Source organism: Scyliorhinus torazame, chromosome 20 (genome assembly GCF_047496885.1).
Source record: "Scyliorhinus torazame isolate Kashiwa2021f chromosome 20, sScyTor2.1, whole genome shotgun sequence".
Lineage (NCBI taxonomy): Eukaryota > Metazoa > Chordata > Chondrichthyes > Carcharhiniformes > Scyliorhinidae > Scyliorhinus > Scyliorhinus torazame.
Window position 1 is genome coordinate 126823427 of NC_092726.1, and position 25483 is coordinate 126848909.

A 25483-nucleotide genomic window follows, 5' to 3' on the forward strand; every position below is an offset into this window, starting at 1 on the left:
CTCCCCTCACTGTCTCCCACTCTCACTCCCCTCACTGTCTCCCACTCTCACTCCCCTCACTCTCTCCCACTCTCACTCTCCTCACTGTCTCACACTCTCACACCCCTCACTGTCTCCCACTCTCTCGCCCCTCACTGTCTCCCACTCTCACTCCCCTCAATGTCTCCCACTCTCACTCCCCTCACTGTGCCCCACTCTCACGCCACTCACTGTCTCTCACTCTCCCTCCCCTCACTGTCTCCCACTCTCACTCCACTCACTGTCTCCCACTCTCACTCCCCTCACTGTCTCCCACTCTCACTCCCCTCACTGTCTCCCACTTTCACTCCCCTCACTGTCTCCCACTCTCACTCCCCTCACTGTCTCCCACTCTCACTCATCTCACTGTCTCCCACTCTCACTCCCCTCAACGTCTCCGACTCTCACACCCCTCAAAGTCTCCCACTCTGACTCCCATCACTGCCTCTCACTCTCACTCCCCTCACTGTCTCCCACTCTCACTCCCCTCACTGTCTCCCACTCTCACTCCCCACACTGTCTCTCACTCTCACTCACCTCACTGTCTCCCACTCTCACTCCGCACACTGTCTCCCACTCTCACTCCCCTCACCGTCTCTCACTCTCACTCCCCTCACTGTCTCCCACTCTCACTCCCCTCACTGTCTTCCACTCTCACTCCCCTCACTATCTCCCACTCTCACTCTCCTCACTGTCTCACACTCTCACACCCCTCACTGTCTCCCACTCTCACTCCCCTCACTGTGCCCCACTCTCACACCACTCACTGTCTCTCACTCTCACTCCCCTCACTGTCTTCCAACTCTCAAACCCCTCACTGTCTCCCACTCTCTCCCCCCTCACTGTCTCCCAACTCTCACACCCCTCACTGTCTCCCAACTCTCACATCCCTCACTGTCTCCCACCTCTCACTCCCGTCACGGTCTCCCCTCTCACTCCCTCATTGTCACCCACTCTCACTCCCTTTACAGTCTCCACTTTCATTCCCGTCACTGTCTCCCACTCTCACAAACCTCATTGTCTTCCACTATCACTCACCTCACGGTCTCGCAGTCTCACACCCCTCACTGTCTCCCACTCTCACTCCCCTCACTGTCTCCCACTCTCACTCCCCTCACTGTTTCCCACTCTCACTCATTTCACTGTCTCCCACTCTCACTCCACTCACTGTCTCCCACTTACACTCCCCTCACTGTCTCCCACTCTCACTCCCCTCACTGTCTCCAACTCTCACTCCCCTCACTGTCTCCCACTCTCACCCCCTCACTGTCTCCCACTTTCACTTCCTTCACTGTCTCCCACTCTCACACCCCTCACTGTCTCCCACTCTCACTCCCCTCACTGTCTCCCGCTCTCACTCCCCTCAATGTCTCCGACTCTCACTCCCCTCACTGTCTCCCACTCCCACTCCCCTCACTGTCTCCCACTCTCACTCCCCTCATTGTCTCCCACTCTCACTCCCCTCACTGTCTCCCATTCTCACTCCCCTCACTGTCTCCCACTCTCACTCTCCTCACTGTCTCCCACCCTCACTCCCCTCACTGTCTCCCACTCTCACTCTCCTCTCTGTCTCCCGCTCTCACTCCCCTCAATGTCTCCCGCTCTCACTCCCCTCACTGTCTCCGACTCTCACACCCCTCACTGTCTCCCACTCTCACTCCCCTCACTCTCTCCCACTCTCACTCCCCTCACTGTCTCCCACTCTCACTCCCCTCACTGTCTCCCACTCTCACTCCCCTCACTCTCTCCCACTCTCACTCTCCTCACTGTCTCACACTCTCACACCCCTCACTGTCTCCCACTCTCACGCCACTCACTGTCTCTCACTCTCACTCCCCTCACTGTCTCCCACTCTCACTCCACTCACTGTCTCCCACTCTCACTCCCCTCACTGTCTCCCACTCTCACTCCCCTCACTGTCTCCCACTCTCACTCCCCTCACTGTCTCCCACTCTCACTCCCCTCACTGTCTCCCACTCTCACTCATCTCACTGTCTCCCACTCTCACTCCCCTCAATGTCTCCGACTCTCACACCCCTCAAAGTCTCCCACTCTGACTCCCATCACTGCCTCTCACTCTCACTCCCCTCACTGTCTCCCACTCTCACTCCCCTCACTGTCTCCCACTCTCACTCCCCACACTGTCTCTCACTCTCACTCCCCTCACTGTCTCCCACTCTCACTCCGCACAGTCTCCCACTCTCACTCCCCTCACCGTCTCTCACTCTCACTCCCCTCACTGTCTCCCACTCTCACTCCCCTCACTGTCTCCCACTCTCACTCCCCTCACTATCTCCCACTCTCACTCTCCTCACTGTCTCACACTCTCACACCCCTCACTGTCTCCCACTCTCACTCCCCTCACTGTCTCCCACTCTCACTCCCCTCACTCTCTCCCACTCTCACTCCACTCACTGTCTCCCACTCTCACACCCCTCACTGTCTCCCACTCTCACTCCCCTCACTCTCTCCCACTCTCACTCCCCTCACTGTCTCCCACTCTCACTCCCCTCACTGTCTCCCACTCTCACTCCCCTCACTCTCTCCCACTCTCACTCTCCTCACTGCCTCACACTCTCACACCCCTCACTGTCTCCCACTCTCTCGCCCCTCACTGTCTCCCACTCTCACTCCCCTCAATGTCTCCCACTCTCACTCCCCTCACTGTGCCCCACTCTCACGCCACTCACTGTCTCTCACTCTCACTCCCCTCACTGTCTCCCACTCTCACTCCACTCACTGTCTCCCACTCTCACTCCCCTCACTGTCTCCCACTCTCACTCCCCTCACTGTCTCCCACTCTCACTCCCCTCACTGTCTCCCACTCTCACTCCCCTCACTGTCTCCCACTCTCACTCCCCTCACTGTCTCCCACTCTCACTCCCCACACTCTCTCCCACTCTCTCTCCACTCACTGTCTCCCACTCTCACACCCCTCACTGTCTCCCACTCTCACTCCCCTCACTCTCTCCCACTCTCACTCCCCTCACTCTCTCCCACTCTCACTCCCCTCACTGTCTCCCACTCTCACTCCCCTCACTCTCTCCCACTCTCACTCTCCTCACTGTCTCACACTCTCACACCCCTCACTGTCTCCCACTCTCTCGCCCCTCACTGTCTCCCACTCTCACTCCCCTCAATGTCTCCCACTCTCACTCCCCTCACTGTGCCCCACTCTCACGCCACTCACTGTCTCTCACTCTCACTCCCCTCACTGTCTCCCACTCTCACTCCACTCACTGTCTCCCACTCTCACTCCCCTCACTGTCTCCCACTCTCACTCCCGTCACTGTCTCCCACTCTCACTCCCCTCACTGTCTCCCACTCTCACTCCCCTCACTGTCTCCCACTCTCACTCATCTCACTGTCTCCCACTCTCACTCCCCTCAACGTCTCCGACTCTCACACCCCTCAAAGTCTCCCACTCTGACTCCCATCACTGCCTCTCACTCTCACTCCCCTCACTGTCTCCCACTCTCACTCCCCTCACTGTCTCCCACTCTCACTCCCCACACTGTCTCTCACTCTCACTCACCTCACTGTCTCCCACTCTCACTCCGCACACTGTCTCCCACTTCACTCCCCTCACCGTCTCTCACTCTCACTCCCCTCACTGTCTCCCACTCTCACTCCCCTCACTGTCTTCCACTCTCACTCCCCTCACTATCTCCCACTCTCACTCTCCTCACTGTCTCACACTCTCACACCCCTCACTGTCTCCCACTCTCACTCCCCTCACTGTGCCCCACTCTCACACCACTCACTGTCTCTCACTCTCACTCCCCTCACTGTCTTCCAACTCTCACACCCCTCACTGTCTCCCACTCTCTCCCCCCTCACTGTCTCCCAACTCTCACACCCCTCACTGACTCCCAACTCTCACATCCCTCACTGTCTCCCACCTCTCACTCCCGTCACGGTCTCCCCTCTCACTCCCTCATTGTCACCCACTCTCACTCCCTTTACAGTCTCCACTTTCATTCCCCTCACTGTCTCCCACTCTCAATCCCCTCACTGTCTCCCACTCTCACTCCCCTCACTGTTTCCCACTCTCACTCATTTCACTGTCTCCCACTCTCACTCCCCTCACTGTCTCCCACTTACACTCCCCTCACTGTCTCCCACTCTCACTCCCCTCACTGTCTCCAACTCTCACTCCCCTCACTGTCTCCCACTCTCACCCCCTCACTGTCTCCCACTTTCACTTCCTTCACTGTCTCCCACTCTCACACCCCTCACTGTCTCCCACTCTCGCTCCCATCACTGTCTCCCACTCTCACACCCCTCACTGTCTCCCACTCTCACTCCCTTCACTGTCTCCCACTCCCACTCCCCTCACTGTCTCCGACTCTCACTCCCCTCACTGTCTCCCACTCTCACTCCCCTCACTGTCTCCCATTCTCACTCCCCTCACTGTCTCCCACTCTCACTCTCCTCACTGTCTCCCACCCTCACTCCCCTCACTGTCTCCCACTGTCACTCTCCTCTCTGTCTCCCGCTCTCACTCCCCTCACTGTCTCCCGCTCTCACTCCCCTCAATGTCTCCGACTCTCACTCCCCTCACTGTCTCCCACTCCCACTCCCCTCACTGTCTCCCACTCTCACTCCCCTCATTGTCTCCCACTCTCACTCCCCTCACTGTCTCCCATTCTCACTCCCCTCACTGTCTCCCACTCTCACTCTCCTCACTGTCTCCCACCCTCACTCCCCTCACTGTCTCCCACTCTCACTCTCCTCTCTGTCTCCCGCTCTCACTCCCCTCAATGTCTCCCGCTCTCACTCCCCTCACTGTCTCCGACTCTCACACCCCTCACTGTCTCCCACTCTCACTCCCCTCACTCTCTCCCACTCTCACTCCCCTCACTGTCTCCCACTCTCACTCCCCTCACTGTCTCCCACTCTCACTCCCCTCACTCTCTCCCACTCTCACTCTCCTCACTGTCTCACACCCTCACACCCCTCACTGTCTCCCACTCTCTCGCCCCTCACTGTCTCCCACTCTCACTTCCCTCAATGTCTCCCACTCTCACTCCCCTCACTGTGCCCCACTCTCACGCCACTCACTGTCTCTCACTCTCACTCCCCTCACTGTCTCCCACTCTCACTCCACTCACTGTCTCCCACTCTCACTCCCCTCACTGTCTCCCACTCTCACTCCCCTCACTGTCTCCCACTCTCACTCCCCTCACTGTCTCCCACTCTCACTCCCCTCACTGTCTCCCACTCTCACTCATCTCACTGTCTCCCACTCTCACTCCCCTCAATGTCTCCGACTCTCACACCCCTCAAAGTCTCCCACTCTGACTCCCATCACTGCCTCTCACTCTCACTCCCCTCACTGTCTCCCACTCTCACTCCCCTCACTGTCTCCCACTCTCACTCCCCACACTGTCTCTCACTCTCACTCCCCTCACTGTCTCCCACTCTCACTCCGCACAGTCTCCCACTCTCACTCCCCTCACCGTCTCTCACTCTCACTCCCCTCACTGTCTCCCACTCTCACTCCCCTCACTGTCTCCCACTCTCACTCCCCTCACTATCTCCCACTCTCACTCTCCTCACTGTCTCACACTCTCACACCCCTCACTGTCTCCCACTCTCACTCCCCTCACTGTCTCCCACTCTCACTCCCCTCACTCTCTCCCACTCTCACTCCACTCACTGTCTCCCACTCTCACACCCCTCACTGTCTCCCACTCTCACTCCCCTCACTCTCTCCCACTCTCACTCCCCTCACTGTCTCCCACTCTCACTCCCCTCACTGTCTCCCACTCTCACTCCCCTCACTCTCTCCCACTCTCACTCTCCTCACTGTCTCACACTCTCACACCCCTCACTGTCTCCCACTCTCTCGCCCCTCACTGTCTCCCACTCTCACTCCCCTCAATGTCTCCCACTCTCACTCCCCTCACTGTGCCCCACTCTCACGCCACTCACTGTCTCTCACTCTCCCTCCCCTCACTGTCTCCCACTCTCACTCCACTCACTGTCTCCCACTCTCACTCCCCTCACTGTCTCCCACTCTCACTCCCCTCACTGTCTCCCACTTTCACTCCCCTCACTGTCTCCCACTCTCACTCCCCTCACTGTCTCCCACTCTCACTCATCTCACTGTCTCCCACTCTCACTCCCCTCAACGTCTCCGACTCTCACACCCCTCAAAGTCTCCCACTCTGACTCCCATCACTGCCTCTCACTCTCACTCCCCTCACTGTCTCCCACTCTCACTCCCCTCACTGTCTCCCACTCTCACTCCCCACACTGTCTCTCACTCTCACTCACCTCACTGTCTCCCACTCTCACTCCGCACACTGTCTCCCACTCTCACTCCCCTCACCGTCTCTCACTCTCACTCCCCTCACTGTCTCCCACTCTCACTCCCCTCACTGTCTTCCACTCTCACTCCCCTCACTATCTCCCACTCTCACTCTCCTCACTGTCTCACACTCTCACACCCCTCACTGTCTCCCACTCTCACTCCCCTCACTGTGCCCCACTCTCACACCACTCACTGTCTCTCACTCTCACTCCCCTCACTGTCTTCCAACTCTCAAACCCCTCACTGTCTCCCACTCTCTCCCCCCTCACTGTCTCCCAACTCTCACACCCCTCACTGTCTCCCAACTCTCACATCCCTCACTGTCTCCCACCTCTCACTCCCGTCACGGTCTCCCCTCTCACTCCCTCATTGTCACCCACTCTCACTCCCTTTACAGTCTCCACTTTCATTCCCGTCACTGTCTCCCACTCTCACAAACCTCATTGTCTTCCACTATCACTCACCTCACGGTCTCGCAGTCTCACACCCCTCACTGTCTCCCACTCTCACTCCCCTCACTGTCTCCCACTCTCACTCCCCTCACTGTTTCCCACTCTCACTCATTTCACTGTCTCCCACTCTCACTCCACTCACTGTCTCCCACTTACACTCCCCTCACTGTCTCCCACTCTCACTCCCCTCACTGTCTCCAACTCTCACTCCCCTCACTGTCTCCCACTCTCACCCCCTCACTGTCTCCCACTTTCACTTCCTTCACTGTCTCCCACTCTCACACCCCTCACTGTCTCCCACTCTCACTCCCCTCACTGTCTCCCGCTCTCACTCCCCTCAATGTCTCCGACTCTCACTCCCCTCACTGTCTCCCACTCCCACTCCCCTCACTGTCTCCCACTCTCACTCCCCTCATTGTCTCCCACTCTCACTCCCCTCACTGTCTCCCATTCTCACTCCCCTCACTGTCTCCCACTCTCACTCTCCTCACTGTCTCCCACCCTCACTCCCCTCACTGTCTCCCACTCTCACTCTCCTCTCTGTCTCCCGCTCTCACTCCCCTCAATGTCTCCCGCTCTCACTCCCCTCACTGTCTCCGACTCTCACACCCCTCACTGTCTCCCACTCTCACTCCCCTCACTCTCTCCCACTCTCACTCCCCTCACTGTCTCCCACTCTCACTCCCCTCACTGTCTCCCACTCTCACTCCCCTCACTCTCTCCCACTCTCACTCTCCTCACTGTCTCACACTCTCACACCCCTCACTGTCTCCCACTCTCACGCCACTCACTGTCTCTCACTCTCACTCCCCTCACTGTCTCCCACTCTCACTCCACTCACTGTCTCCCACTCTCACTCCCCTCACTGTCTCCCACTCTCACTCCCCTCACTGTCTCCCACTCTCACTCCCCTCACTGTCTCCCACTCTCACTCCCCTCACTGTCTCCCACTCTCACTCATCTCACTGTCTCCCACTCTCACTCCCCTCAATGTCTCCGACTCTCACACCCCTCAAAGTCTCCCACTCTGACTCCCATCACTGCCTCTCACTCTCACTCCCCTCACTGTCTCCCACTCTCACTCCCCTCACTGTCTCCCACTCTCACTCCCCACACTGTCTCTCACTCTCACTCCCCTCACTGTCTCCCACTCTCACTCCGCACAGTCTCCCACTCTCACTCCCCTCACCGTCTCTCACTCTCACTCCCCTCACTGTCTCCCACTCTCACTCCCCTCACTGTCTCCCACTCTCACTCCCCTCACTATCTCCCACTCTCACTCTCCTCACTGTCTCACACTCTCACACCCCTCACTGTCTCCCACTCTCACTCCCCTCACTGTCTCCCACTCTCACTCCCCTCACTCTCTCCCACTCTCACTCCACTCACTGTCTCCCACTCTCACACCCCTCACTGTCTCCCACTCTCACTCCCCTCACTCTCTCCCACTCTCACTCCCCTCACTGTCTCCCACTCTCACTCCCCTCACTGTCTCCCACTCTCACTCCCCTCACTCTCTCCCACTCTCACTCTCCTCACTGTCTCACACTCTCACACCCCTCACTGTCTCCCACTCTCTCGCCCCTCACTGTCTCCCACTCTCACTCCCCTCAATGTCTCCCACTCTCACTCCCCTCACTGTGCCCCACTCTCACGCCACTCACTGTCTCTCACTCTCACTCCCCTCACTGTCTCCCACTCTCACTCCACTCACTGTCTCCCACTCTCACTCCCCTCACTGTCTCCCACTCTCACTCCCCTCACTGTCTCCCACTCTCACTCCCCTCACTGTCTCCCACTCTCACTCCCCTCACTGTCTCCCACTCTCACTCCCCTCACTGTCTCCCACTCTCACTCCCCACACTCTCTCCCACTCTCTCTCCACTCACTGTCTCCCACTCTCACACCCCTCACTGTCTCCCACTCTCACTCCCCTCACTCTCTCCCACTCTCACTCCCCTCACTCTCTCCCACTCTCACTCCCCTCACTGTCTCCCACTCTCACTCCCCTCACTCTCTCCCACTCTCACTCTCCTCACTGTCTCACACTCTCACACCCCTCACTGTCTCCCACTCTCTCGCCCCTCACTGTCTCCCACTCTCACTCCCCTCAATGTCTCCCACTCTCACTCCCCTCACTGTGCCCCACTCTCACGCCACTCACTGTCTCTCACTCTCACTCCCCTCACTGTCTCCCACTCTCACTCCACTCACTGTCTCCCACTCTCACTCCCCTCACTGTCTCCCACTCTCACTCCCGTCACTGTCTCCCACTCTCACTCCCCTCACTGTCTCCCACTCTCACTCCCCTCACTGTCTCCCACTCTCACTCATCTCACTGTCTCCCACTCTCACTCCCCTCAACGTCTCCGACTCTCACACCCCTCAAAGTCTCCCACTCTGACTCCCATCACTGCCTCTCACTCTCACTCCCCTCACTGTCTCCCACTCTCACTCCCCTCACTGTCTCCCACTCTCACTCCCCACACTGTCTCTCACTCTCACTCACCTCACTGTCTCCCACTCTCACTCCGCACACTGTCTCCCACTTCACTCCCCTCACCGTCTCTCACTCTCACTCCCCTCACTGTCTCCCACTCTCACTCCCCTCACTGTCTTCCACTCTCACTCCCCTCACTATCTCCCACTCTCACTCTCCTCACTGTCTCACACTCTCACACCCCTCACTGTCTCCCACTCTCACTCCCCTCACTGTGCCCCACTCTCACACCACTCACTGTCTCTCACTCTCACTCCCCTCACTGTCTTCCAACTCTCACACCCCTCACTGTCTCCCACTCTCTCCCCCCTCACTGTCTCCCAACTCTCACACCCCTCACTGACTCCCAACTCTCACATCCCTCACTGTCTCCCACCTCTCACTCCCGTCACGGTCTCCCCTCTCACTCCCTCATTGTCACCCACTCTCACTCCCTTTACAGTCTCCACTTTCATTCCCGTCACTGTCTCCCACTCTCACAAACCTCATTGTCTTCCACTATCACTCACCTCACGGTCTCGCAGTCTCACACCCCTCACTGTCTCCCACTCTCAATCCCCTCACTGTCTCCCACTCTCACTCCCCTCACTGTTTCCCACTCTCACTCATTTCACTGTCTCCCACTCTCACTCCCCTCACTGTCTCCCACTTACACTCCCCTCACTGTCTCCCACTCTCACTCCCCTCACTGTCTCCAACTCTCACTCCCCTCACTGTCTCCCACTCTCACCCCCTCACTGTCTCCCACTTTCACTTCCTTCACTGTCTCCCACTCTCACACCCCTCACTGTCTCCCACTCTCGCTCCCATCACTGTCTCCCACTCTCACACCCCTCACTGTCTCCCACTCTCACTCCCTTCACTGTCTCCCACTCCCACTCCCCTCACTGTCTCCGACTCTCACTCCCCTCACTGTCTCCCACTCTCACTCCCCTCACTGTCTCCCATTCCCACTCCCCTCACTGTCTCCCACTCTCACTCTCCTCACTGTCTCCCACCCTCACTCCCCTCACTGTCTCCCACTGTCACTCTCCTCTCTGTCTCCCGCTCTCACTCCCCTCACTGTCTCCCGCTCTCACTCCCCTCAATGTCTCCGACTCTCACTCCCCTCACTGTCTCCCACTCCCACTCCCCTCACTGTCTCCCACTCTCACTCCCCTCATTGTCTCCCACTCTCACTCCCCTCACTGTCTCCCATTCTCACTCCCCTCACTGTCTCCCACTCTCACTCTCCTCACTGTCTCCCACCCTCACTCCCCTCACTGTCTCCCACTCTCACTCTCCTCTCTGTCTCCCGCTCTCACTCCCCTCAATGTCTCCCGCTCTCACTCCCCTCACTGTCTCCGACTCTCACACCCCTCACTGTCTCCCACTCTCACTCCCCTCACTCTCTCCCACTCTCACTCCCCTCACTGTCTCCCACTCTCACTCCCCTCACTGTCTCCCACTCTCACTCCCCTCACTCTCTCCCACTCTCACTCTCCTCACTGTCTCACACCCTCACACCCCTCACTGTCTCCCACTCTCTCGCCCCTCACTGTCTCCCACTCTCACTTCCCTCAATGTCTCCCACTCTCACTCCCCTCACTGTGCCCCACTCTCACGCCACTCACTGTCTCTCACTCTCACTCCCCTCACTGTCTCCCACTCTCACTCCACTCACTGTCTCCCACTCTCACTCCCCTCACTGTCTCCCACTCTCACTCCCCTCACTGTCTTCCAACTCTCAAACCCCTCACTGTCTCCCACTCTCTCCCCCCTCACTGTCTCCCAACTCTCACACCCCTCACTGTCTCCCAACTCTCACATCCCTCACTGTCTCCCACCTCTCACTCCCGTCACGGTCTCCCCTCTCACTCCCTCATTGTCACCCACTCTCACTCCCTTTACAGTCTCCACTCCCACTCCCCTCACTGTCTCCGACTCTCACTCCCCTCACTGTCTCCCACTCTCACTCCCCTCACTGTCTCCCATTCTCACTCCCCTCACTGTCTCCCACTCTCACTCTCCTCACTGTCTCCCACCCTCACTCCCCTCACTGTCTCCCACTGTCACTCTCCTCTCTGTCTCCCGCTCTCACTCCCCTCACTGTCTCCCGCTCTCACTCCCCTCAATGTCTCCGACTCTCACTCCCCTCACTGTCTCCCACTCCCACTCCCCTCACTGTCTCCCACTCTCACTCCCCTCATTGTCTCCCACTCTCACTCCCCTCACTGTCTCCCATTCTCACTCCCCTCACTGTCTCCCACTCTCACTCTCCTCACTGTCTCCCACCCTCACTCCCCTCACTGTCTCCCACTCTCACTCTCCTCTCTGTCTCCCGCTCTCACTCCCCTCAATGTCTCCCGCTCTCACTCCCCTCACTGTCTCCGACTCTCACACCCCTCACTGTCTCCCACTCTCACTCCCCTCACTCTCTCCCACTCTCACTCCCCTCACTGTCTCCCACTCTCACTCCCCTCACTGTCTCCCACTCTCACTCCCCTCACTCTCTCCCACTCTCACTCTCCTCACTGTCTCACACCCTCACACCCCTCACTGTCTCCCACTCTCTCGCCCCTCACTGTCTCCCACTCTCACTTCCCTCAATGTCTCCCACTCTCACTCCCCTCACTGTGCCCCACTCTCACGCCACTCACTGTCTCTCACTCTCACTCCCCTCACTGTCTCCCACTCTCACTCCACTCACTGTCTCCCACTCTCACTCCCCTCACTGTCTCCCACTCTCACTCCCCTCACTGTCTCCCACTCTCACTCCCCTCACTGTCTCCCACTCTCACTCCCCTCACTGTCTCCCACTCTCACTCATCTCACTGTCTCCCACTCTCACTCCCCTCAATGTCTCCGACTCTCACACCCCTCAAAGTCTCCCACTCTGACTCCCATCACTGCCTCTCACTCTCACTCCCCTCACTGTCTCCCACTCTCACTCCCCTCACTGTCTCCCACTCTCACTCCCCACACTGTCTCTCACTCTCACTCCCCTCACTGTCTCCCACTCTCACTCCGCACAGTCTCCCACTCTCACTCCCCTCACCGTCTCTCACTCTCACTCCCCTCACTGTCTCCCACTCTCACTCCCCTCACTGTCTCCCACTCTCACTCCCCTCACTATCTCCCACTCTCACTCTCCTCACTGTCTCACACTCTCACACCCCTCACTGTCTCCCACTCTCACTCCCCTCACTGTCTCCCACTCTCACTCCCCTCACTCTCTCCCACTCTCACTCCACTCACTGTCTCCCACTCTCACACCCCTCACTGTCTCCCACTCTCACTCCCCTCACTCTCTCCCACTCTCACTCCCCTCACTGTCTCCCACTCTCACTCCCCTCACTGTCTCCCACTCTCACTCCCCTCACTCTCTCCCACTCTCACTCTCCTCACTGTCTCACACTCTCACACCCCTCACTGTCTCCCACTCTCTCGCCCCTCACTGTCTCCCACTCTCACTCCCCTCAATGTCTCCCACTCTCACTCCCCTCACTGTGCCCCACTCTCACGCCACTCACTGTCTCTCACTCTCACTCCCCTCACTGTCTCCCACTCTCACTCCACTCACTGTCTCCCACTCTCACTCCCCTCACTGTCTCCCACTCTCACTCCCCTCACTGTCTCCCACTCTCACTCCCCTCACTGTCTCCCACTCTCACTCCCCTCACTGTCTCCCACTCTCACTCCCCTCACTGTCTCCCACTCTCACTCCCCACACTCTCTCCCACTCTCTCTCCACTCACTGTCTCCCACTCTCACACCCCTCACTGTCTCCCACTCTCACTCCCCTCACTCTCTCCCACTCTCACTCCCCTCACTCTCTCCCACTCTCACTCCCCTCACTGTCTCCCACTCTCACTCCCCTCACTCTCTCCCACTCTCACTCTCCTCACTGTCTCACACTCTCACACCCCTCACTGTCTCCCACTCTCTCGCCCCTCACTGTCTCCCACTCTCACTCCCCTCAATGTCTCCCACTCTCACTCCCCTCACTGTGCCCCACTCTCACGCCACTCACTGTCTCTCACTCTCACTCCCCTCACTGTCTCCCACTCTCACTCCACTCACTGTCTCCCACTCTCACTCCCCTCACTGTCTCCCACTCTCACTCCCGTCACTGTCTCCCACTCTCACTCCCCTCACTGTCTCCCACTCTCACTCCCCTCACTGTCTCCCACTCTCACTCATCTCACTGTCTCCCACTCTCACTCCCCTCAACGTCTCCGACTCTCACACCCCTCAAAGTCTCCCACTCTGACTCCCATCACTGCCTCTCACTCTCACTCCCCTCACTGTCTCCCACTCTCACTCCCCTCACTGTCTCCCACTCTCACTCCCCACACTGTCTCTCACTCTCACTCACCTCACTGTCTCCCACTCTCACTCCGCACACTGTCTCCCACTTCACTCCCCTCACCGTCTCTCACTCTCACTCCCCTCACTGTCTCCCACTCTCACTCCCCTCACTGTCTTCCACTCTCACTCCCCTCACTATCTCCCACTCTCACTCTCCTCACTGTCTCACACTCTCACACCCCTCACTGTCTCCCACTCTCACTCCCCTCACTGTGCCCCACTCTCACACCACTCACTGTCTCTCACTCTCACTCCCCTCACTGTCTTCCAACTCTCACACCCCTCACTGTCTCCCACTCTCTCCCCCCTCACTGTCTCCCAACTCTCACACCCCTCACTGACTCCCAACTCTCACATCCCTCACTGTCTCCCACCTCTCACTCCCGTCACGGTCTCCCCTCTCACTCCCTCATTGTCACCCACTCTCACTCCCTTTACAGTCTCCACTTTCATTCCCGTCACTGTCTCCCACTCTCACAAACCTCATTGTCTTCCACTATCACTCACCTCACGGTCTCGCAGTCTCACACCCCTCACTGTCTCCCACTCTCAATCCCCTCACTGTCTCCCACTCTCACTCCCCTCACTGTTTCCCACTCTCACTCATTTCACTGTCTCCCACTCTCACTCCCCTCACTGTCTCCCACTTACACTCCCCTCACTGTCTCCCACTCTCACTCCCCTCACTGTCTCCAACTCTCACTCCCCTCACTGTCTCCCACTCTCACCCCCTCACTGTCTCCCACTTTCACTTCCTTCACTGTCTCCCACTCTCACACCCCTCACTGTCTCCCACTCTCGCTCCCATCACTGTCTCCCACTCTCACACCCCTCACTGTCTCCCACTCTCACTCCCTTCACTGTCTCCCACTCCCACTCCCCTCACTGTCTCCGACTCTCACTCCCCTCACTGTCTCCCACTCTCACTCCCCTCACTGTCTCCCATTCCCACTCCCCTCACTGTCTCCCACTCTCACTCTCCTCACTGTCTCCCACCCTCACTCCCCTCACTGTCTCCCACTGTCACTCTCCTCTCTGTCTCCCGCTCTCACTCCCCTCACTGTCTCCCGCTCTCACTCCCCTCAATGTCTCCGACTCTCACTCCCCTCACTGTCTCCCACTCCCACTCCCCTCACTGTCTCCCACTCTCACTCCCCTCATTGTCTCCCACTCTCACTCCCCTCACTGTCTCCCATTCTCACTCCCCTCACTGTCTCCCACTCTCACTCTCCTCACTGTCTCCCACCCTCACTCCCCTCACTGTCTCCCACTCTCACTCTCCTCTCTGTCTCCCGCTCTCACTCCCCTCAATGTCTCCCGCTCTCACTCCCCTCACTGTCTCCGACTCTCACACCCCTCACTGTCTCCCACTCTCACTCCCCTCACTCTCTCCCACTCTCACTCCCCTCACTGTCTCCCACTCTCACTCCCCTCACTGTCTCCCACTCTCACTCCCCTCACTCTCTCCCACTCTCACTCTCCTCACTGTCTCACACCCTCACACCCCTCACTGTCTCCCACTCTCTCGCCCCTCACTGTCTCCCACTCTCACTTCCCTCAATGTCTCCCACTCTCACTCCCCTCACTGTGCCCCACTCTCACGCCACTCACTGTCTCTCACTCTCACTCCCCTCACTGTCTCCCACTCTCACTCCACTCACTGTCTCCCACTCTCACTCCCCTCACTGTCTCCCACTCTCACTCCCCTCACTGTCTTCCAACTCTCAAACCCCTCACTGTCTCCCACTCTCTCCCCCCTCACTGTCTCCCAACTCTCACACCCCTCACTGTCTCCCAACTCTCACATCCCTCACTGTCTCCCACCTCTCACTCCCGTCACGGTCTCCCCTCTCACTCCCTCATTGTCACCCACTCTCACTCCCTTTACAGTCTCCACTCCCACTCCCCTCACTGTCTCCGACTCTCACTCCCCTCACTGTCTCCCACTCTCACTCCCCTCACTGTCTCCCATTCTCACTCCCCTCACTGTCTCCCACTCTCACTCTCCTCACTGTCTCCCACCCTCACTCCCCTCACTGTCTCCCACTGTCACTCTCCTCTCTGTCTCCCGCTCTCACTCCCCTCACTGTCTCCCGCTCTCACTCCCCTCAATGTCTCCGACTCTCACTCCCCTCACTGTCTCCCACTCCCACTCCCCTCACTGTCTCCCACTCTCACTCCCCTCATTGTCTCCCACTCTCACTCCCCTCACTGTCTCCCATTCTCACTCCCCTCACTGTCTCCCACTCTCACTCTCCTCACTGTCTCCCACCCTCACTCCCCTCACTGTCTCCCACTCTCACTCTCCTCTCTGTCTCCCGCTCTCACTCCCCTCAATGTCTCCCGCTCTCACTCCCCTCACTGTCTCCGACTCTCACACCCCTCACTGTCTCCCACTCTCACTCCCCTCACTCTCTCCCACTCTCACTCCCCTCACTGTCTCCCACTCTCACTCCCCTCACTGTCTCCCACTCTCACTCCCCTCACTCTCTCCCACTCTCACTCTCCTCACTGTCTCACACCCTCACACCCCTCACTGTCTCCCACTCTCTCGCCCCTCACTGTCTCCCACTCTCACTTCCCTCAATGTCTCCCACTCTCACTCCCCTCACTGTGCCCCACTCTCACGCCACTCACTGTCTCTCACTCTCACTCCCCTCACTGTCTCCCACTCTCACTCCACTCACTGTCTCCCACTCTCACTCCCCTCACTGTCTCCCACTCTCACTCCCCTCACTGTCTCCCACTCTCACTCCCCTCACTGTCTCCCACTCTCACTCCCCTCACTGTCTCCCACTCTCACTCATCTCACTGTCTCCCACTCTCACTCCCCTCAATGTCTCCGACTCTCACACCCCTCAAAGTCTCCCACTCTGACTCCCATCACTGCCTCTCACTCTCACTCCCCTCACTGTCTCCCACTCTCACTCCCCTCACTGTCTCCCACTCTCACTCCCCACACTGTCTCTCACTCTCACTCCCCTCACTGTCTCCCACTCTCACTCCGCACAGTCTCCCACTCTCACTCCCCTCACCGTCTCTCACTCTCACTCCCCTCACTGTCTCCCACTCTCACTCCCCTCACTGTCTCCCACTCTCACTCCCCTCACTATCTCCCACTCTCACTCTCCTCACTGTCTCACACTCTCACACCCCTCACTGTCTCCCACTCTCACTCCCCTCACTGTCTCCCACTCTCACTCCCCTCACTCTCTCCCACTCTCACTCCACTCACTGTCTCCCACTCTCACACCCCTCACTGTCTCCCACTCTCACTCCCCTCACTCTCTCCCACTCTCACTCCCCTCACTGTCTCCCACTCTCACTCCCCTCACTGTCTCCCACTCTCACTCCCCTCACTCTCTCCCACTCTCACTCTCCTCACTGTCTCACACTCTCACACCCCTCACTGTCTCCCACTCTCTCGCCCCTCACTGTCTCCCACTCTCACTCCCCTCAATGTCTCCCACTCTCACTCCCCTCACTGTGCCCCACTCTCACGCCACTCACTGTCTCTCACTCTCCCTCCCCTCACTGTCTCCCACTCTCACTCCACTCACTGTCTCCCACTCTCACTCCCCTCACTGTCTCCCACTCTCACTCCCCTCACTGTCTCCCACTTTCACTCCCCTCACTGTCTCCCACTCTCACTCCCCTCACTGTCTCCCACTCTCACTCATCTCACTGTCTCCCACTCTCACTCCCCTCAACGTCTCCGACTCTCACACCCCTCAAAGTCTCCCACTCTGACTCCCATCACTGCCTCTCACTCTCACTCCCCTCACTGTCTCCCACTCTCACTCCCCTCACTGTCTCCCACTCTCACTCCCCACACTGTCTCTCACTCTCACTCACCTCACTGTCTCCCACTCTCACTCCGCACACTGTCTCCCACTCTCACTCCCCTCACCGTCTCTCACTCTCACTCCCCTCACTGTCTCCCACTCTCACTCCCCTCACTGTCTTCCACTCTCACTCCCCTCACTATCTCCCACTCTCACTCTCCTCACTGTCTCACACTCTCACACCCCTCACTGTCTCCCACTCTCACTCCCCTCACTGTGCCCCACTCTCACACCACTCACTGTCTCTCACTCTCACTCCCCTCACTGTCTTCCAACTCTCAAACCCCTCACTGTCTCCCACTCTCTCCCCCCTCACTGTCTCCCAACTCTCACACCCCTCACTGTCTCCCAACTCTCACATCCCTCACTGTCTCCCACCTCTCACTCCCGTCACGGTCTCCCCTCTCACTCCCTCATTGTCACCCACTCTCACTCCCTTTACAGTCTCCACTTTCATTCCCGTCACTGTCTCCCACTCTCACAAACCTCATTGTCTTCCACTATCACTCACCTCACGGTCTCGCAGTCTCACACCCCTCACTGTCTCCCACTCTCACTCCCCTCACTGTCTCCCACTCTCACTCCCCTCACTGTTTCCCACTCTCACTCATTTCACTGTCTCCCACTCTCACTCCACTCACTGTCTCCCACTTACACTCCCCTCACTGTCTCCCACTCTCACTCCCCTCACTGTCTCCAACTCTCACTCCCCTCACTGTCTCCCACTCTCACCCCCTCACTGTCTCCCACTTTCACTTCCTTCACTGTCTCCCACTCTCACACCCCTCACTGTCTCCCACTCTCACTCCCCTCACTGTCTCCCGCTCTCACTCCCCTCAATGTCTCCGACTCTCACTCCCCTCACTGTCTCCCACTCCCACTCCCCTCACTGTCTCCCACTCTCACTCCCCTCATTGTCTCCCACTCTCACTCCCCTCACTGTCTCCCATTCTCACTCCCCTCACTGTCTCCCACTCTCACTCTCCTCACTGTCTCCCACCCTCACTCCCCTCACTGTCTCCCACTCTCACTCTCCTCTCTGTCTCCCGCTCTCACTCCCCTCAATGTCTCCCGCTCTCACTCCCCTCACTGTCTCCGACTCTCACACCCCTCACTGTCTCCCACTCTCACTCCCCTCACTCTCTCCCACTCTCACTCCCCTCACTGTCTCCCACTCTCACTCCCCTCACTGTCTCCCACTCTCACTCCCCTCACTCTCTCCCACTCTCACTCTCCTCACTGTCTCACACTCTCACACCCCTCACTGTCTCCCACTCTCACGCCACTCACTGTCTCTCACTCTCACTCCCCTCACTGTCTCCCACTCTCACTCCACTCACTGTCTCCCACTCTCACTCCCCTCACTGTCTCCCACTCTCACTCCCCTCACTGTCTCCCACTCTCACTCCCCTCACTGTCTCCCACTCTCACTCCCCTCACTGTCTCCCACTCTCACTCATCTCACTGTCTCCCACTCTCACTCCCCTCAATGTCTCCGACTCTCACACCCCTCAAAGTCTCCCACTCTGACTCCCATCACTGCCTCTCACTCTCACTCCCCTCACTGTCTCCCACTCTCACTCCCCTCACTGTCTCCCACTCTCACTCCCCACACTGTCTCTCACTCTCACTCCCCTCACTGTCTCCCACTCTCACTCCGCACAGTCTCCCACTCTCACTCCCCTCACCGTCTCTCACTCTCACTCCCCTCACTGTCTCCCACTCTCACTCCCCTCACTGTCTCCCACTCTCACTCCCCTCACTATCTCCCACTCTCACTCTCCTCACTGTCTCACACTCTCACACCCCTCACTGTCTCCCACTCTCACTCCCCTCACTGTCTCCCACTCTCACTCCCCTCACTCTCTCCCACTCTCACTCCACTCACTGTCTCCCACTCTCACACCCCTCACTGTCTCCCACTCTCACTCCCCTCACTCTCTCCCACTCTCACTCCCCTCACTGTCTCCCACTCTCACTCCCCTCACTGTCTCCCACTCTCACTCCCCTCACTCTCTCCCACTCTCACTCTCCTCACTGTCTCACACTCTCACACCCCTCACTGTCTCCCACTCTCTCGCCCCTCACTGTCTCCCACTCTCACTCCCCTCAATGTCTCCCACTCTCACTCCCCTCACTGTGCCCCACTCTCACGCCACTCACTGTCTCTCACTCTCACTCCCCTCACTGTCTCCCACTCTCACTCCACTCACTGTCTCCCACTCTCACTCCCCTCACTGTCTCCCACTCTCACTCCCCTCACTGTCTCCCACTCTCACTCCCCTCACTGTCTCCCACTCTCACTCCCCTCACTGTCTCCCACTCTCACTCCCCTCACTGTCTCCCACTCTCACTCCCCACACTCTCTCCCACTCTCTCTCCACTCACTGTCTCCCACTCTCACACCCCTCACTGTCTCCCACTCTCACTCCCCTCACTCTCTCCCACTCTCACTCCCCTCACTCTCTCCCACTCTCACTCCCCTCACTGTCTCCCACTCTCACTCCCCTCACTCTCTCCCACTCTCACTCTCCTCACTGTCTCACACTCTCACACCCCTCACTGTCTCCCACTCTCTCGCCCCTCACTGTCTCCCACTCTCACTCCCCTCAATGTCTCCCACTCTCACTCCCCTCACTGTGCCCCACTCTCACGCCACTCACTGTCTCTCACTCTCACTCCCCTCACTGTCTCCCACTCTCACTCCACTCACTGTCTCCCACTCTCACTCCCCTCACTGTCTCCCACTCTCACTCCCGTCACTGTCTCCCACTCTCACTCCCCTCACTGTCTCCCACTCTCACTCCCCTCACTGTCTCCCACTCTCACTCATCTCACTGTCTCCCACTCTCACTCCCCTCAACGTCTCCGACTCTCACACCCCTCAAAGTCTCCCACTCTGACTCCCATCACTGCCTCTCACTCTCACTCCCCTCACTGTCTCCCACTCTCACTCCCCTCACTGTCTCCCACTCTCACTCCCCACACTGTCTCTCACTCTCACTCACCTCACTGTCTCCCACTCTCACTCCGCACACTGTCTCCCACTTCACTCCCCTCACCGTCTCTCACTCTCACTCCCCTCACTGTCTCCCACTCTCACTCCCCTCACTGTCTTCCACTCTCACTCCCCTCACTATCTCCCACTCTCACTCTCCTCACTGTCTCACACTCTCACACCCCTCACTGTCTCCCACTCTCACTCCCCTCACTGTGCCCCACTCTCACACCACTCACTGTCTCTCACTCTCACTCCCCTCACTGTCTTCCAACTCTCACACCCCTCACTGTCTCCCACTCTCTCCCCCCTCACTGTCTCCCAACTCTCACACCCCTCACTGTCTCCCAACTCTCACATCCCTCACTGTCTCCCACCTCTCACTCCCGTCACGGTCTCCCCTCTCACTCCCTCATTGTCACCCACTCTCACTCCCTTTACAGTCTCCACTTTCATTCCCCTCACTGTCTCCCACTCTCACAAACCTCATTGTCTTCCACTATCACTCACCTCACGGTCTCGCAGTCTCACACCCCTCACTGTCTCCCACTCTCACTCCCCTCACTGTCTCCCACTCTCACTCCCCTCACTGTTTCCCACTCTCACTCATTTCACTGTCTCCCACTCTCACTCCCCTCACTGTCTCCCACTTACACTCCCCTCACTGTCTCCCATTCTCACTCCCCTCACTGTCTCCCACTCTCACTCTCCTCACTGTCTCCCACCCTCACTCCCCTCACTGTCTCCCACTCTCACTCTCCTCTCTGTCTCCCGCTCTCACTCCCCTCAATGTCTCCCGCTCTCACTCCCCTCACTGTCTCCGACTCTCACACCCCTCACTGTCTCCCACTCTCACTCCCCTCACTCTCTCCCACTCTCACTCCCCTCACTGTCTCCCACTCTCACTCCCCTCACTGTCTCCCACTCTCACTCCCCTCACTCTCTCCCACTCTCACTCTCCTCACTGTCTCACACCCTCACACCCCTCACTGTCTCCCACTCTCTCGCCCCTCACTGTCTCCCACTCTCACTTCCCTCAATGTCTCCCACTCTCACTCCCCTCACTGTGCCCCACTCTCACGCCACTCACTGTCTCTCACTCTCACTCCCCTCACTGTCTCCCACTCTCACTCCACTCACTGTCTCCCACTCTCACTCCCCTCACTGTCTCCCACTCTCACTCCCCTCACTGTCTCCCACTCTCACTCCCCTCACTGTCTCCCACTCTCACTCCCCTCACTGTCTCCCACTCTCACTCATCTCACTGTCTCCCACTCTCACTCCCCTCAATGTCTCCGACTCTCACACCCCTCAAAGTCTCCCACTCTGACTCCCATCACTGCCTCTCACTCTCACTCCCCTCACTGTCTCCCACTCTCACTCCCCTCACTGTCTCCCACTCTCACTCCCCACACTGTCTCTCACTCTCACTCCCCTCACTGTCTCCCACTCTCACTCCGCACAGTCTCCCACTCTCACTCCCCTCACCGTCTCTCACTCTCACTCCCCTCACTGTCTCCCACTCTCACTCCCCTCACTGTCTCCCACTCTCACTCCCCTCACTATCTCCCACTCTCACTCTCCTCACTGTCTCACACTCTCACACCCCTCACTGTCTCCCACTCTCACTCCCCTCACTGTCTCCCACTCTCACTCCCCTCACTCTCTCCCACTCTCACTCCACTCACTGTCTCCCACTCTCACACCCCTCACTGTCTCCCACTCTCACTCCCCTCACTCTCTCCCACTCTCACTCCCCTCACTGTCTCCCACTCTCACTCCCCTCACTGTCTCCCACTCTCACTCCCCTCACTCTCTCCCACTCTCACTCTCCTCACTGTCTCACACTCTCACACCCCTCACTGTCTCCCACTCTCTCGCCCCTCACTGTCTCCCACTCTCACTCCCCTCAATGTCTCCCACTCTCACTCCCCTCACTGTGCCGCACTCTCACGCCACTCACTGTCTCTCACTCTCCCTCCCCTCACTGTCTCCCACTCTCACTCCACTCACTGTCTCCCACTCTCACTCCCCTCACTGTCTCCCACTCTCACTCCCCTCACTGTCTCCCACTTTCACTCCCCTCACTGTCTCCCACTCTCACTCCCCTCACTGTCTCCCACTCTCACTCATCTCACTGTCTCCCACTCTCACTCCCCTCAACGTCTCCGACTCTCACACCCCTCAAAGTCTCCCACTCTGACTCCCATCACTGCCTCTCACTCTCACTCCCCTCACTGTCTCCCACTCTCACTCCCCTCACTGTCTCCCACTCTCACTCCCCACACTGTCTCTCACTCTCACTCACCTCACTGTCTCCCACTCTCACTCCGCACACTGTCTCCCACTCTCACTCCCCTCACCGTCTCTCACTCTCACTCCCCTCACTGTCTCCCACTCTCACTCCCCTCACTGTCTTCCACTCTCACTCCCCTCACTATCTCCCACTCTCACTCTCCTCACTGTCTCACACTCTCACACCCCTCACTGTCTCCCACTCTCACTCCCCTCACTGTGCCCCACTCTCACACCACTCACTGTCTCTCACTCTCACTCCCCTCACTGTCTTCCAACTCTCAAACCCCTCACTGTCTCCCACTCTCTCCCCCCTCACTGTCTCCCAACTCTCACACCCCTCACTGTCTCCCAACTCTCACATCCCTCACTGTCTCCCACCTCTCACTCCCGTCACGGTCTCCCCTCTCACTCCCTCATTGTCACCCACTCTCACTCCCTTTACAGTCTCCACTTTCATTCCCGTCACTGTCTCCCACTCTCACAAACCTCATTGTCTTCCACTATCACTCACCTCACGGTCTCGCAGTCTCACACCCCTCACTGTCTCCCACTCTCACTCCCCTCACTGTCTCCCACTCTCACTCCCCTCACTGTTTCCCACTCTCACTCATTTCACTGTCTCCCACTCTCACTCCACTCACTGTCTCCCACTTACACTCCCCTCACTGTCTCCCACTCTCACTCCCCTCACTGTCTCCAACTCTCACTCCCCTCACTGTCTCCCACTCTCACCCCCTCACTGTCTCCCACTTTCACTTCCTTCACTGTCTCCCACTCTCACACCCCTCACTGTCTCCCACTCTCACTCCCCTCACTGTCTCCCGCTCTCACTCCCCTCAATGTCTCCGACTCTCACTCCCCTCACTGTCTCCCACTCCCACTCCCCTCACTGTCTCCCACTCTCACTCCCCTCATTGTCTCCCACTCTCACTCCCCTCACTGTCTCCCATTCTCACTCCCCTCACTGTCTCCCACTCTCACTCTCCTCACTGTCTCCCACCCTCACTCCCCTCACTGTCTCCCACTCTCACTCTCCTCTCTGTCTCCCGCTCTCACTCCCCTCAATGTCTCCCGCTCTCACTCCCCTCACTGTCTCCGACTCTCACACCCCTCACTGTCTCCCACTCTCACTCCCCTCACTCTCTCCCACTCTCACTCCCCTCACTGTCTCCCACTCTCACTCCCCTCACTGTCTCCCACTCTCACTCCCCTCACTCTCTCCCACTCTCACTCTCCTCACTGTCTCACACTCTCACACCCCTCACTGTCTCCCACTCTCACGCCACTCACTGTCTCTCACTCTCACTCCCCTCACTGTCTCCCACTCTCACTCCACTCACTGTCTCCCACTCTCACTCCCCTCACTGTCTCCCACTCTCACTCCCCTCACTGTCTCCCACTCTCACTCCCCTCACTGTCTCCCACTCTCACTCCCCTCACTGTCTCCCACTCTCACTCATCTCACTGTCTCCCACTCTCACTCCCCTCAATGTCTCCGACTCTCACACCCCTCAAAGTCTCCCACTCTGACTCCCATCACTGCCTCTCACTCTCACTCCCCTCACTGTCTCCCACTCTCACTCCCCTCACTGTCTCCCACTCTCACTCCCCACACTGTCTCTCACTCTCACTCCCCTCACTGTCTCCCACTCTCACTCCGCACAGTCTCCCACTCTCACTCCCCTCACCGTCTCTCACTCTCACTCCCCTCACTGTCTCCCACTCTCACTCCCCTCACTGTCTCCCACTCTCACTCCCCTCACTATCTCCCACTCTCACTCTCCTCACTGTCTCACACTCTCACACCCCTCACTGTCTCCCACTCTCACTCCCCTCACTGTCTCCCACTCTCACTCCCCTCACTCTCTCCCACTCTCACTCCACTCACTGTCTCCCACTCTCACACCCCTCACTGTCTCCCACTCTCACTCCCCTCACTCTCTCCCACTCTCACTCCCCTCACTGTCTCCCACTCTCACTCCCCTCACTGTCTCCCACTCTCACTCCCCTCACTCTCTCCCACTCTCACTCTCCTCACTGTCTCACACTCTCACACCCCTCACTGTCTCCCACTCTCTCGCCCCTCACTGTCTCCCACTCTCACTCCCCTCAATGTCTCCCACTCTCACTCCCCTCACTGTGCCCCACTCTCACGCCACTCACTGTCTCTCACTCTCACTCCCCTCACTGTCTCCCACTCTCACTCCACTCACTGTCTCCCACTCTCACTCCCCTCACTGTCTCCCACTCTCACTCCCCTCACTGTCTCCCACTCTCACTCCCCTCACTGTCTCCCACTCTCACTCCCCTCACTGTCTCCCACTCTCACTCATCTCACTGTCTCCCACTCTCACTCCCCTCAACGTCTCCGACTCTCACACCCCTCAAAGTCTCCCTCTCTGACTCCCATCACTGCCTCTCACTCTCACTTCCCTCACTGTCTCCCACTCTCACTCCCCTCACTGTCTCCCACTCTCACTCCCCACACTGTCTCTCACTCTCACTCACCTCACTGTCTCCCACTCTCACTCCGCACACTGTCTCCCACTCTCACTCCCCTCACCGTCTCTCACTCTCACTCCCCTCACTGTCTCCCACTCTCACTCCCCTCACTGTCTTCCACTCTCACTCCCCTCACTATCTCCCACTCTCACTCTCCTCACTGTCTCACACTCTCACACCCCTCACTGTCTCCCACTCTCA